Source organism: Nomascus leucogenys, chromosome 22a (assembly GCF_006542625.1).
Source record: "Nomascus leucogenys isolate Asia chromosome 22a, Asia_NLE_v1, whole genome shotgun sequence".
Classification (NCBI taxonomy): Eukaryota; Metazoa; Chordata; class Mammalia; order Primates; family Hylobatidae; genus Nomascus; species Nomascus leucogenys.
This window is the reverse complement of record NC_044402.1, coordinates 94968837-94984713: the sequence shown is the minus strand read 5'-3', so window position 1 is coordinate 94984713 and position 15877 is coordinate 94968837. Positions and strand designations below refer to the sequence as shown.

At 34.0% G+C, this 15877-nt stretch overlaps 1 non-coding gene across 1 annotated transcript; it reads left to right on the top strand.

Annotated features, from left to right (window-relative positions):
- Nucleotides 1-13132: 13132 nt before the first annotated feature.
- Nucleotides 13133-13197, top strand: LOC115832655. The gene has a single exon (XR_004028174.1). It is a non-coding gene; the product is annotated as a small nucleolar RNA SNORD59 (small nucleolar RNA).
- The last annotated feature ends 2680 nt before the right edge of the window (nucleotides 13198-15877 follow it).

The following is a 15877-nucleotide window of genomic DNA, read 5'->3' as shown; positions in this document are numbered from 1 at the left end:
ACATTGTCAAATTGTTTCACATGCTTAGAATAAATTCACACTAATTTTAAAAAGTTAATATTATTTATATTTCATTTATTTGTCAATTCAAGGCAGAGGATGGTAGTCGTCGATGAGGGTGAATTTGAAAAGATGGAGCTTTACTGATGGATTGACAGAAAATGTCCTCAATCAGGAGTCATTTCTTTACAGAGAACTTTAGCAGCAGTGACAGTGGATGCACTCCTGCCAGTGGACATACACTCCCCAGAGAAGCCTATATTTTCATTAAATGTAGTATGGGCTTTTAAGAAATTTTTACCTCTTTTATACTGATTATTGTGCATACTTGTTTCCCTTGAACTGTGAATCTGAAGATTCTTATTATAAAAAAATTGTGTTTAGCAAGGGTGGCTAGAGTTATGTAAAGAGACTTTCATTTTGGCTTTTTCATTCATTCTCTATTTCCATTAAGTAAAGGATACTTGGAGCCAATTTTAATGAAAGACCTGAATGTGATCACAAGCTCATCATAATCTTCTTATGGAAAGTTTTATAGAATGACTAAGTAGGATCTTAGAACTCAAAATGACCTGAACTCATCTACTCTAGTTTTTACTCAATGCAGAGATTTCCTCTTTAATATTTGATAGATGATTTGAGGCTTCGCCTAGCCCATTTAATATTTTGTGGCACAGTTTCCTCCATTTAAATCAGCTCTAATTGTAGAAAAGCCTCATCTTATGTTCAGCTAGAATCTGCTTTCCTGAACTAACCAACTATGTGTCCTGTGGCACTGCATGGAACAACTCCAGTAATCCTTCTGCATGACGAACTTTCAAATATTTGTAAACAGCTATCAAATCCCCATTAAGCTTCTTTTCAACCTCATGAAACTTTCTAATCTTCCACGGTTTGCCAACCTTTCTTCTTCTTTCTCACGCTCTTCTGCATGGGCTTCAGTTTGCCCAAATGAAATGCCCAGAACTGAACTCAGTACTCCAGCTAGAGTCAGATCAATGCAAAACTGACTTGACAAAAAATCTCACTTCCTTCTTAGACTTGGGCAGACTGCTCAGCAAAGGAGACTAACAAAACAAAAGCATCTATAACAGGAAGCTTATCTCAAACCAACTTTGTAACTTGCCTGAGTTGTAAACCCCTGCTGTTTGCAACATGTTGAAACGTTTGGTTTTGACTATAGGTTATCAATCATATTTCATATTTCTTTGACAATCCAACTTAAATTGTACCTACTCCAAAAAGGAGTCTATTAATCTTCACCTTCCTCTTTAAAGTTCAACGAAATTTTATTTAAGTTTCTTCAACTTGGTTAACTTGGTTTTGCCCATATGTTATTAACCATATATTTTCTTATTTATTTTTCTTCAACTTAAACTGTACCTACTCCAAAAAGGAGACTGTTAATCTCCATCCTTCCCTTCATAATTCAAAAAAACAAATAAATAATTATATTTAGCTCTTTATTTAAAAACTTGCCTTCTTCATCTCTATTTTTTCTACATTTAAAAATTTTTTTTCACTACATGTGCAATACAGTATAAATTAGTTTCTTTTACTTATTCATTTATTTGTTGAGGGATATACACTTTATGAAATCATTTATTCATATAATATTTGATGGTGCCTAATGTATTTTAGGCACTATATTAGACACTGAGACATGGAAGTCAGAAAGACAAGAAGGTGAAATCAGAGAGATTCATCAAATTCTGTTTGTAGGCAGGACAGTTCCAACCAGACTTATCACAGGAGTTCGAGTCCTACATTATAACAATGTAATGTCCCTGTGTCACAGATTTCTGGAAGTGTTCCTGCCACAGATACTTTTAGCAATAAGTTATATGTAAATAAATATATTAAATGATACATTAAATTTGATTCAACAAACCCATTTAAGTGTTATACTTTTATATGAACCAAATCTACCTACTTTAAATTTTGCAGTTTTTAGAAGTGTATTAGTTTAATTAGCTTATTCAATTTTAAATTTAACCATTACTGACGACAGTCAGTGGTTAGTCAGCGGTCAGTCATTACTGATGACAGGCAGGGCCACATTTCTGGACCATGCCTATAGCTCTAAATACTTATTTGAATTTGACAAATCTCCAGAATGATGTAGGGACCTGAGGAGAATGGAAATGTATGTTCTCCTTTACAGTTGGGACCCCGGAAGGTGGAAACATACCACCATGTTGCAGGAAGGGTAGCAGTTTGTTGACAGGTTGCTGCCTGGAATGTTTAAGGAGATGGACCCAAGGCAAGTTCAGAGCATCTCACTTAAACCCGCCGGTGGAGCGCAAGCTGTGATAGCAGAGGGTGCATTGGATGACAGCACAGACCACACAACTAAGTATTATTCACTTCTACCTGATGCTTGCAAATTCCTAAAATGTGTATGCAATTATGAGGAGAAAGAATGAAAAAGATAGGACAGTCTTCACTGGAAAAAGAAAAAGTAACACATCCAAGTGAATAACTTAAGTTGGGATTAAGTTTTAACCATGTGGCAAAATTGGGATTTAAGAAATAAATGTATTCAGTTGTAGGAAAATGAAGTTACACTTGTGAAAATCAGAGTTAATGCCTCTGAAATTTGTCACAGCAAATAATAAGGTGGTTCTCACAAGAATTACAGCATGAACATATTGTCCTTGACAAGGGTTTGCTAAAACTCCTTCACTACTTTGTTTCATTTAAGCAGGAACACACTTTATGTTCTTAAAAAAACCTTTAGAAAATGTCAAATAAAGAGCCCTTCAAAAGCAGATATATTCGTTCTTTACTAAGCCCACAGTCATAAGCAAATGCTGAGAAATTCATTTAAAAATATTCTGAACTATTTAAAATGTGGTTCTTTAATTCTTATTGACATTTTAAATTTTTAAGCTTAGACTTTTCTGAAGTTAAAGTAATCAATTGTTTGTTTCTCCTGTTTATAACTATATACACACTTGCACCAATTAATAACCTTTGTTTTGCAATGAAAGATTACACATTCATTTAACTTAGCTTAGGTTCTGTTTGTTTTCAATTAGGAAGGGAAAAATCCTTTCAAGCATGATATCATAGGTTATTGATATTTCTTTTGCTTCATTTATAGGACCAAACAAAATTTTCATATTTATGGTCATTAATGTTGTTGATAAGAAATTGTATTAAGTGAATGGGTTGCGGTAAAAATGAAAATAATTTGAGAGTTAAAAAATTAAATTAATTTAGATGATATATTTGTTCTCTAATTGTAACCTCAAATGGGTAGCAGTGACAGTGTGAGATTAAAAAATCATAAGAATTTAATTAGTTTTTATTTAATTAATATATTAGGTATAAATCTCTGTCAAATTCTGTGTCCTTCAAGGCACGTGCATGCACACACACACGACACACACAAACTATTAGTGTCTGTAGACCTACCAAGACTTTATTTTCTGCCAGATACTGCCATTTAACATATGCAGTATCTTTTTCAAAATAACAGTGTTTTAAACATATTTATAGCAGGCAGAATAATGTTCCTCCCTGAAGATGTCAGCATCCTAATCCTTGAACCTATGAATATGTTACCTTACACAGCAAAAGAGATTGTGCAGATGTGATTAAGGTTAAGGACTTTGAGATGGACAGACTATCCTGGATCCAGCAGGTGGTGCTTAAGAGTGTTGGCCACCAAATAGGCTCTTACTCAGACACATGGCTCTTTTGTATTTTGGTGCATTGGCAGTAGTGCTCTGTGGTGCAAGAGGAGACAGGTGACCCCCTTATCAAGTCTGCTCCTGGGCATTGGAGGAGCCCCTTCCAATCCCTGCCACCCCACTGATACTTTCTCTGTTAGATGTGCTGGGCTGCAGGGCTCCCTAGGGAAGGGGCTGTGGTTAGCGGACAGACCGTATCATTCCCAGACTGGCCCTGAAGGGGGAAGCATACTTCAGTCCCTCTGTGGCTCACAAACGTGGGTGTCTCACCCCTCTCAGTGTTCGGAAGCTGGGACCCCTACACTTAGGCATCACCGAAGCCGGTGAGTCCTGCCCATATAGGAGAAGCAGGTGTGGGTGGAGTCACCTGATCCGCCATCTATGTGCTTCCCGGAGGAACATGGAGCTGTGCCCAACTGCTGAGTTCAGGCAGAGGAGGGTCTGCTGCATTGGAAGTCCCAGCCAACGTGTACTGCCCAGCTAGGAGCGGCAGGCATGAGTGGAGTCACAGACTCACCTGATCTGTTCCCTGGGCAGACCCTGGTGGAATATGGAGCTGCACAGGCCTGAAAAGTTCAGGCAGATGCAGATCCACTGTGCTAGAAGCACCAGCAGGCATTCCCACCCAGCCCACAGTAATGTTTTTATTTAAATGTTATCCCCAAATGTCATGCCTTCAAATTTACAATAAGAGCACAACAATTTAAAAGTTAAAAGTAAGTTTTAACCTAATACTCTGCAATATGTGATGTTGCATAAAAATAGAAAAAATTGCAAGACCTGGGAACTGCCAATATTTTCCACCTTTATTGAAATTAAAGAAAACACATAATTAGCACTTTATGAACTAAGCTTGACGAACAAAGTTGGGGTCCTCAGTTGACATTGTTCCAGGAAGTTTATACACACAACAAGTTTAGAAATTACTTTTTTCATTAAAAACCTGAGTGTGTGTCTAAATTTTTGGTAGGCTGATGTTAGCATTAATCAGTATAACTGTAACATACTCCAAATTCAACCATAACCTTGATATTTGCACTTATTTTTGAAGTTGTTTTAAGGCTTGAAAATTACATAAAACAGATGTGATGTTAAATCAACTTCTAAAAATTATAACTTCTGAACATATGAACATGACACTTACTGTAATGTTGTGTTGAAGCTTCCTCTTACCAGTTATAGCCCTGATGTGTAATAATCCAACATTATTTATCATTACTTATATATTCACAATTGCTTACAGCTAACTTGTACTTTTTGCTTGGATTCCATTAATGTGGCCAAAAGTACATAATTCCTGCTCCTTTTGTTTTCTCCTAGAAAAGTATGCCCAGCCAACAAAGCTTTCTAAAAGCCAGAAATGTCATGGAGCAGTGCTGGCTTCTTTTACTTAAAACTCTTGAAGTATTTGTGAAAGTATTTGCCAAGTGTCTAGTAACTTTTAAGCTTCTTTTCTTATTTTTTTTTTACCTAGTGTTGATGGAAATGTATCACATTACAAACCTGTGATTCACCTGTGGAACCATTCATACCCCTTGCGAATCTTCAGCATGTTTCTGTGACTGAAAGTCTTACTCCACTGAGCATAAAAATAGTACATTTTTAATCTGATATTAGCCAGAATGCTTCTTTGAAGACCCATTGTATTTGTTCTGGTACACAAATGTTAGTTTTTCTCAACCTAATTCCTTTAGGCTCATAATCACCATTAGTTCATAAATCATTATATTTAATAGAAAAATACCTGGTTTAAATTATTTATTATTTTATTTCATTTCTATCAATATTATATATCAAGGAAGTAACTTTTTTATATGTTAACATCAATCAGGAAAAAATTAGTGAGCTGCTGCTATGTGATAATTTGATACTTTTCTCTCCTTTGTTACACATTTTGGAAGCATTTGTTTTTTATTTATTTATTTATTTATTTTTCTTCAAATCCCTGTTATCAGCTATAGTAAATTTAACTTAATTTTTGAAATATTAACATTTTCCTGTTTTTTATATCTTGCATTGAAATTCTTCTTTTTCCAAAGATTAACAAATTTAAATCTGTATATGATGTCCTTCGGTTAGATACCATTTGGTAATCCCCCTTATACAGTTCCAGCATTCTAGGATATGAGTAAATGGTCCCTCTCTAAGCAGTGACATATGTGATCATCTATGCCTCAAATTCCAAAAACTCAAACTTACTGCAAATAAATTCTATAAACTGTCACACTTAAAATGGGTTTATCCTCTCTGACCAATCTGGTAGTATGAGTTTAGAACATAGTGCAAAGATTAGTTTCAGTGAGAAACCTGAGACCAATTTGGTACAATGTAAAAGGATTTCAAGTTCCTACTTCTTACCAACTAATAACCAACCCTTCTCTGTAAGTGATCAGCCTGGCCAACATGGTGGAACCCCATCTCTACTAAAAATACAAAACTTTGCCAGGCATAGTGGCACACACCTATAATCCCAGCTACTCGGGAGGCTGGGGCAGGAGAATTGCTTGAACCCAGGAGGCAGATGTTGCAGTGAGTTGAGATCGCATCACTACACCCCAGCATGGGTGACAGAGTGACAGTCTGTCTCAAAAAAAAAAAAAAAAAAAGAAAGACATTAAAACTTAGAATCTTGGTGAAACACTTTGGATTGTTTAAAATCATCTGAAAATTTCAAAATTAACTTGCTTTTTTGGAGAAAGAATGGGTTTTCTTTAAGTATTACATATTTTATCAGTCATGATTTTTAACCAGTTATTCATTGTTTAGGTTTTAAAAAATATAGTCCTGTCCTTCAGCTTCTCATTTATCACTCTATATAATTTTCTTGAGTGATCATGTCCGGTCCCATGGTTAGGTTGCTTCCTTATGAGGGGCAGTGAGGGAGAATCTGTTTTGTGCCTCTCTCTTAGTTTCTGGTAGCCTAGCTGTTCCGTGGCTTGTAGATGGCATTCTCCTGAGGTCTTTACATGATCTTTCTTTTGTGTATGTCTGTCCCTATATCCAAATCCCCTTTTACATTAGGACACTAGTCACATTGGATTAGGACTCATTCTAATGACCTTATTTTAGCTTAACTATATAAACAGTTTATTTCCAAATAAAGTAACATTATCAGATACTGAGGGCAAGAATTTCAACATATATTTTTGTTCAACTCAACCCATAGCAACCTGTCTCTTCAGATTTTGGGATAGTGGTTAGACTTGAGACCTCAGTTCTCTGATGGTTTTAAAAATAGTCATTAACTGTTTTGGTACCAGTACCATGCTGCTTTGGTTACTGAAGCCTTGTAGTATAGTTTGAAGTCAGGTAGCGTGATGCCTCCAGCTTTGTTCTTTTGGCTTAGGATTGACTTTGCAATGCGGGCTCTTTTTTGGTTCCATATGAACTTTAAAGTAGTTTTTTCCAATTCTGTGAAGAAAGTCATTGGTAGCTTGATGGGGATGGCATTGAATCTATAAATTACCTTGGGCAGTATGGCCATTTTCACGATATTGATTCTTCCAACCCATGAGCATGGAATGTTCTCCCATTTGTTTGTATCCTCTTTTATTTCATTGAGCAGTGGTTTGTTGTTCTCCTTGAAGAGGTCATTCACGTCCCTTGTAAGTTGGATTCCTAGGTATTTTATTCTCTTTGAAGCAATTGTGAATGGGAGTTCACTCATGATTTGGCTCTCTGTTTGTCTGTGATTGGTGTACAAGAATGCTTGTGATTTTTATACATTGATTTTGTATCCTGAGACTTTGCTGAAGTTGCTTATCAGCTTGAGGAGATTTTGGGCTGAGACAATGGGGTTTTCTAGATATACAATCATGTCATCTGCAAACAGGGACAGTTTGACTTCCTCTTTTCCTAATTGAATACCCTTTATTTCCTTCTCCTGCCTGATTACAAGGCTACAGTAACCAAAACAGCATGGTACTGGTACCAAAACAGAGACATGGATCAATGGAACAGAACAGAGCCTTCAGAAATAATGCCACATATCTACAACTATGTGATCTTTGACAGATGTGACAAAAACAAAAAATGGGGAAAGGATTCCCTATTTAATAAATGGTACTGGGAAAACTGGCTAGCCATATCTAGAAAGCTGAAACTGGATCCCTTCCTTACACCTTATACAAAAATTAATTCAAGATGGATTAAAGACTTACATGTTAGACCTAAAACCATAAAAATCCTAGAAAAAAACCTAGGCAATACCATTCAGGACATAGGCATGGGCAAGGACTTCATGGCTAAAACATCAAAAGCAATGGCAGCAAAAGCCAACATTGACAAATGGGATCTAATTAAACTAAAGAGCTTCTGCACAGCAAAAGAAACTACCATCAGAATGAACAGGCAACCTACAAAATGGGAGAAAATTTTCACAACCTACTCATCTGACAAAGGGCTAATATCCAGAATCTACAATGAACTCAAACAAATTTACAAGAAAAAAACAACCCCATCAAACAGTGGGCAAAGGACATGAACAGACACTTCTCAAAAGAAGACATTTATGCAGCCAAAAAACACATAAAAAATGCTCATCATCACTGGCCATCAGAGAAATGCAAATCAAAACCACAATGAGATACCATCTCACACCAGTTAGAATGGCCATCATTAAAAAGTCAGGAAACAACAGGTGCTGGAGAGGATGTGGAGAAATAGGAACACTTTTACACTGTTGGTGGGACTGTAAACTAGTTTAACCATTGTGGAAGTCAGTGTGGCGATTCCTCAGGGATCTAGAACTAGAAATACCATTTGACACAGCCATTACATTACTGAGTATATACCCAAAGGACTATAAATCATGCTGCTATAAAGACACATACACACGCATGTTTATTGCAGCACTATTCACAATAGCAAAGACTTGGAACCAACCCAAATGTCCAACAACGATAGACTGGATTAAGAAAATGTGGCACATATACACCATGGAATACTGTGCAGCCATAAAAAATGATGAGTTTATGTCCTTTGTAAGGACATGGATGAAACTGGAAACCATCATTCTCAGTAAACTATCGCAAGGACAAAAAACCAAACACCGCATGTTCTCAGTCATAGGTGGGAATTGAACAATGAGAACACATGGACACAGGAAGGGGAACATCACACTCCGGGGACTGTTGTGGGGTGGGGGTAGGGGGGAGGGACAGCATTAGGAGATATACCTAATGCTAAATGCTGAGTTAATGGGTGCCACACACCAACATGGCACATGGATACATATGTAACAAATCTGCACATTGTGCACAGGTACCCTAAAACTTAAAGTGTAATAATAATAAAAATTTAAAAAAAGTCATTAACTTTGAGTTTGTCTATATTTTTCTTGTTTTAAGAATGAAAGGGATGACTTCTGAGTTCTTTATGTATTGAAGCTTCCCATGGGCTTCTTAACATTTACATCACAATAATACTCAAGTGTATTTAAGATAGTTCTCTTGATCTTAGGATCAGGTAGCTTCTTACTGAACACCTAAACCTGACTCAAAGATTTCTGAAAAGAACTAATATATTCCAAATAGATGCTGTTATTTTCCCTCAACTCACTTTCAAATCCCCCTTCTTAATTATTTTTCTGGAGTAATTATTCAACAACCAAGATTTCAAGACAGAAACATATAAAACACTTTACACATTTTTCCATCTCTTATCCTTGAGGAGAATGGCTGCAGGTGCAGAAAAAAAAGCAATGAACAAATGTATTAAGTAATAGGAATGATTAAAGCAAAGTGTACGGCATAGAACAATGAAATGAAAAAGTGAATGACAGATTTGGACATAATGGACATAATTATTTCTTGTACTTAGTGTACTTGGAAAGAATTGTTCAGTGATGAACATGGTTAACTATTATTGAACCAGGTTACAATGATCTAGTACTGGAGTCAGCAATCCATGGCCCTAAAACAAATCTTTTCCACTGCTTGTTTTTGTAAATGAAATTGTATTTTAACAAATTACACTCATTGATTTGTATATTGTCTATGGCTGCTCTCATGCTACAGCAGCAGGCTTGAGTAGTTGCGATATTAAACATACTGTATGGCCTATAAAGCCTGCAATATTTATTATCTGGCTCTTAACAGAAAATTTTGCGAATCTCAGGATTATTCTGTCATGGAAAATTGTTAGAAATATTTTTGTTAGCTTTATTTAGTTTTCTTTTAAATTAATAAGAAACAATATTGTAAAGAGGAGATGGGGAATATTTACAGGATCATATTTATGGTTTTGACAGAAAATTATGGTTATCATGAAGAAAAATTCTGAAGTAATGGAAAGAGGAGTGAAAGAAAGATGAAAGAGGAAGTAATGTAAATATTACTTGCATTAATGAAGTGGATGTAATCTAGAGGACAGAGAGAAATAGATAGAAACCTTTTTTATTTTCTTGGTCTTTACTAAAGGAAATGAAATGCATTGTGGCAATTTTTGCTTTTTTTGAGAAAAATATCACTATAACATTATGAAAACAATAACAATATGCTTTATAAAGTTAAAGTAATTGGGGGGGAGGATTTAAAGGTCATTTAGGGTTATAAAGATTTGTTACCTGATTCCCATTTTAAAGATATAGGAAGCTAAATATAGATGTAAATGACATAGATGTAGATAAATGGAAGAAATGTATGCATAACCATATCTACATAAGTTCAGTATAAATTCTGCTGGTGTAAAGTGTGTGTGGTATGCAATTTACAAACAATAAAACATACAGTATTCTTTATTATAACTTACGTGTATCCAATTTATTCTCACAGAATGAATTACTTGATTTTTACTGAACTCTTTTAATTATAGCCTAACGGTAGTTATAATTGACAAGTGAGTGTACTTCCAACATTCATATTGGTTGATATTTTCTTTTACATGAATAATAAGGTAAAAGTGAGATGATGAGGATGCATGTCAGAACTCTACCTCTTTTTTAATGGTTTGAGCAATTTTTTGTCTGAATCTGATAATAATTCTTGAAATATGGAAGAATATATCCTCATTTTTTGAAAAATTTATAATGTAGCAGCAATAAACATAACACATTTTTAAGTTTGAACTGAAATATCGTATTTTTCAAATCTTACTTTGTCTAGGTGATTAGTAAAACAAATCTTACTTTGTCTAGGCAATTAGTAAAACAATAAATCAAACCCTGATTTACAGTGTTTGTTTATTTCTATGGAAATCTACTTCCATCATGGCCAGGTTTTGGCTACCAATTTGGCTTCCAATATGATGGCATTGAATACCGAGATGGAAGATGTGTGCCATTATATATCATTTAGCATTCTCACTATCAAGATATAAAAGATCTAATAGTGTTAAGACCATAAAAAATAGCAAAATTTAGCAACATGATTAAAAAGTAACAAGTTTAAGTATCTATTTTTTTATGTAACTTAATTGTAAACTTGTGTAATTTAATTTTTAGTGATTATTTTTAGAAATTGTCTTGCAAACTTCTGAAAAGTTTAAAATCAGCTCCTTTAAGGCAGGAAAAGGTGGCTTCAGCATACCCCTGAACAAAGATAGACACAAATTTAAATTCTTATTTCTCAGATATTTAGGTTAATATTTTTAAATTCATGTACTAGAATTATTTAAATGATTGAAGCTCTTATTGAAAATTCAGGCCAGGCCTGGTGGCTCACGCCTGTAATCCCAGCACTTTGGAAGGCTGAGGCGGGTGGATAATGAGGTCAGGAGATCAAGACCATCCTGGCTAACATGGTGAAACCCCATCTTTACTAAAAATACAAAAAATTAGCCAGGCGTGGTGTCACGTGCCTATAGTCCCTGCTACTCAGGAGGCTGAGGCAGGAGAATTACTTGAATCCGGGGTGGCGGGGGAGGTTTCAGTGAGCAGACATTATACCACTGGGCAACAGAGCGAGACTCCATCTAAAAAAAAAAAAAATCAGAGTCCTAGATTGAATCGAATATAGATTGGTATAAACTATTTGAGAAGTCCTTTAATTTACTGGACCTTAGTTGACTCTTCTATTAAAAAAAAAATTGGATTAAATAGCTAGATTAGATGATTTTTTTGTTCCTTGCTTTATTTCTTTTACTTGTTGCTAGCCTTCATTTGGCTGGCTCTACTTAAATATATTTTGATATAAAATCATGCATTTTGAGGGAATTAGATTTTTTCATGTGTTAACCTTGGACAAAAATATATCTCCCATGTAACACAATCCTGGTTATAGATTTAAAGTTAGTTCTGCTAATGTTTCGTAATAGTGATTTAAAAGACCATAAATCCACATTTCATTTCTTTCTTAACCCAGTGGAATATAGGTAGATGTGATCTCTGAATTGGTTCAAATCTTAGCTTTTTCTTATGCTCAATAAAATTTGTGGTGCACATCATTCTTTTTACTTCCCTATTGCATGAAATCAAGAAAGAGCAGAATTTACAACTCACTGAACTAAGAGAATAAAATGAATTTCCCTCAAATGATTATTTTTCAACAAAAATGAACACTTGACTTGTGACAAGAAAGACAAAGTTCAAAATACTCCAAATTTCACTTCATTTGTATTTTACAAATGTTCTGTGAGTCTTCTATCATAAGCTCTCTCCTCAAATGACTACATGAATATTAATAGATGCTTCCTTAGTACTTTCATGTTATGGATTCTAGTGCTTCTCGTGTTACTTGACAACATTAGAAATAATCACTACTGCATATTTTTTGTCTAGATAATTACTTTGTAAAACATAAGAAGTTTATTTTATTGTAGATGTAGACAGTAATGGATGTAATAAATATATGACAGTTTGTTACAACTTTTTATATGCTTTGAGGAATTGTAACATTTTCTGATTGAATGTGGCCAACTTCACAAATTAATATCATGATTTAAGTGAATTTGGCATAGTACTCCTTATATAAACCAGGAATAAAAATAGAAGCGCTCTTGAAACTAAATTTTAATGACTGTTAAATTATAATTTGTTTAGTCTCATTTTGTTTCATTTCCTTTTTGTTGTCTGGTTTTGTTTGGTTTTCTTCTACAGAGATGCTGAATATACAAATTATACAAAAATATTCTTGTTGTTGTTGTTTTGTTTTTGTTTTTTTGAGATGGAGTCTCTCTCTGTCAACCAAACTGGCGTGATCTCAGCTCACTGTAACCTCCACCTCCCGAGTTCAAGCAGTTCTCCTCCTCAGCCTTACCTGCAGCTGGGATTACAGGTGCCCACCACCACGCCTGGCTAATTTTTGTATTTTTTAGTAGAGACTGGGTTTCGCCATGTTGGCTAGGCTGGTCTCGATCTCCTGACCTCAGGTAATCCTCCCACCATGGCCTCCCAAACTGCTGGGATTACAGGGGTGAGCCACCGCACCCCGCCAAAAATATTCTTTATATATCTTTATCAATATAAAATAAATTAACATCCTAAAATCAGCAGAAAGCCTCACTGATTAGTAGCTTCTGACTTTTCTGAGTTTGCTGAAGCTAGATGCCATTCCAGATAAGAACCAAAAATAAATAAATAAATAAATAAATAAAAAGAAAGAAAGACAGCAGAAAGTTTTCTTTTAGCATTTGAATTTTGTTTATTTTAAGGGGAATTTTTTAATATGGTGACATTAAATTGCCTATGGTTGAGAGAAAAAAATTCAAAGCTTTTAATTATTAAAATCACTGGCTTCATGGATAATTAAGTTAAACTACCTGATATGAAATCATGAGAATTCAAAGGTATATATTTAAAAAACAGGTCTTTTAAAAAATGTAGAAAACTTTACAGCCACTCTGTGTCTGATCTTATGAATGGCTGAAATAATTAACCATATAATTCTATAACCATAATTAACCATGATTTATAGAAAATCAATGAAAGCTCATCTTCCCAAACTATTTTATGAATGTAATTGAAGTAGTATCATTAAAACTTTATCTGTGATAAAGCTATTTATATCTTTAGGAGAAAGTAATTAAGGATGGAAAATAAATCCACTATTAGTCATTATTTTCTCATTGAAGAGTTATTACCTTGAGAAGAAGGTATAAATTAGAAGACATTGTGAAAATCATTTAAAAAACAATAAACATTGATTCTGGAAATTAAAGAAAACCATAAGCTAATTTAGACAAAACGTTTGTCTTTTACTCACTGCACACATATCCATCGAGCACTCCTCTGGGTGATAAGAATAAAAAAATGCATGCTTTCATGAAGCTTACATTCTAATGGGAATGACAGAAAAAAGTAATTAAGCAAAATATGTAGAATATGGAAAGACATCAAAAGCAATAAATATTTATGAAATGAAATGGATATTGCTGAAGATAAGGCTCATTTTTTCTTAAGACCATATAGTAACATATGTTGTAATTATAACTCCTCTATGTTTTTCAGATATAATTCACTGTTTCTTAAGATTGCTTGTTTAGTCTCACCTTACTCCAGGTCAAACTCAGCTATAAATGTTTCTCTTTACAGGTGTAGGTAATGCAATGCCTTATGTGAGGCAAGACGGTTAAATGGTCAAGAACATGAGGTTTTGATTCTGAGTAAATTGTGTTGAATCCCAAATCTTTTTCTCTTTCAGATCAATTTATTTATTCCATCTGTTTTTATTTCTTCCTCTGTAGCATCATAAGAATAACAACTATTAGAATCTTGTGAAAATTAAATCAGATGATGTATGTGTATAAGGCATTTAGTGTAGAGAAATGTCATATAAGTACTTAATATTTCTTTTATTATTGTTATTTTTTACATCTAATGCCTGTTTGTTTCCGAAACCAGTGCCCTCTCAGGAATTCTACTAATGTGTATCAAAAATCTTGGAAAAACTAGATTTCTTGCTATTTCTATAAACAATTAAATAGTTTCTCTCCTTAAGATGTAATATAAAAGCTATTGCGTAAATCAGTTTTTAACAGTTCATATCACTCTAATATCTGAAGAAAATCTTGATTATGACTCATTTTATTAAGATTTATATTTATGGTAATATTTTGCCATGTAAGTTTAAAAATAACTTGTTAAAACTGGTAATATTTAGTTGTTCAATCAATTATATCCTTGTAAAATATAATGAATACCAAATTTAGAAGAAAATATTAACATCCAGAAACTTACGGTTGTAGGTAATAAAATAAAACTTATAATTAAACCCAGATAATTACTTTGTTATAGATATCTGTGATATGATGACCAATTAAATACAGTAATACCCTAAAATATATTCGAATGTATATGAAGAAGTTGGAACAAAAATATATTTTCAAGGACAGCAAAGCCAAGCATAATATTTCTGTAAGTTAAAGCAGATTTTGTTCATAAAATTTTATAATAGGTAATGGTTATATCAAGTTAGCAACAAAAGTTTTCATTAAAAACATTTGAAAATTGAAACTATGCTGGAAATACTTATTTAAAAAATATTTCAGGGTATATATAAGCAACAATGCAAAGATCTCTGGTTTAGTTCCTGAAGTTTTGGGTTATTATGTATTTATCAAGTTAAAAATGGTTAGCAATAGGCCTGAAATCCATTCTCTCCCTTTATCAAGAATAGAACTTTGTATCAGTGATGAGAAAGAAAGAACAGTAATTTGTACAAAGGAAGTTTAATATAAAGAAACATTAATAAAAGAAATTAACTACTAATGGGTAAGGAAAATTCTGAAGAATAAAAATAAGTTGAGTAAAATGGACATTGTACTTGCAAAATCTTAAACCCTTCAATTTATTGAAAGAAAATTTTTCATGGTAAGTTGTTCTGAAAGCAAGCTTCTATTTACCTTTCAGGGCTGGATTTCTCTGTAGGCCTATAGACACATATAACAAAAGAAATTTCTTCCAGTCACTTCTTCTGAATGTGTGCTTATAAACTCCTTTTTTTGTGTTAAACTTTTTCATTTACTGAAAGAAAACTGTTAAGGTTGAGTCATCTGAGAGTAAGCTTCTATTTACTTTTCAGGGCTGAGTATCTCTATGGAGACAGAATCATATGGGAAAACAAACTTCTTCCAATAACTTATTAATGTGTGCTTTCAAACCCCTTTTCCTGTTAAACTCTCCCATTCACTGGTAGAAAACAGTGAACAGGTACTACTTGTATGATTGAGATAGAGCACCCAAAGGAAAAAAAAATGTAAAGAACCACCTCCCACCTTAAACATGGAAATAATATCGGTGAAGG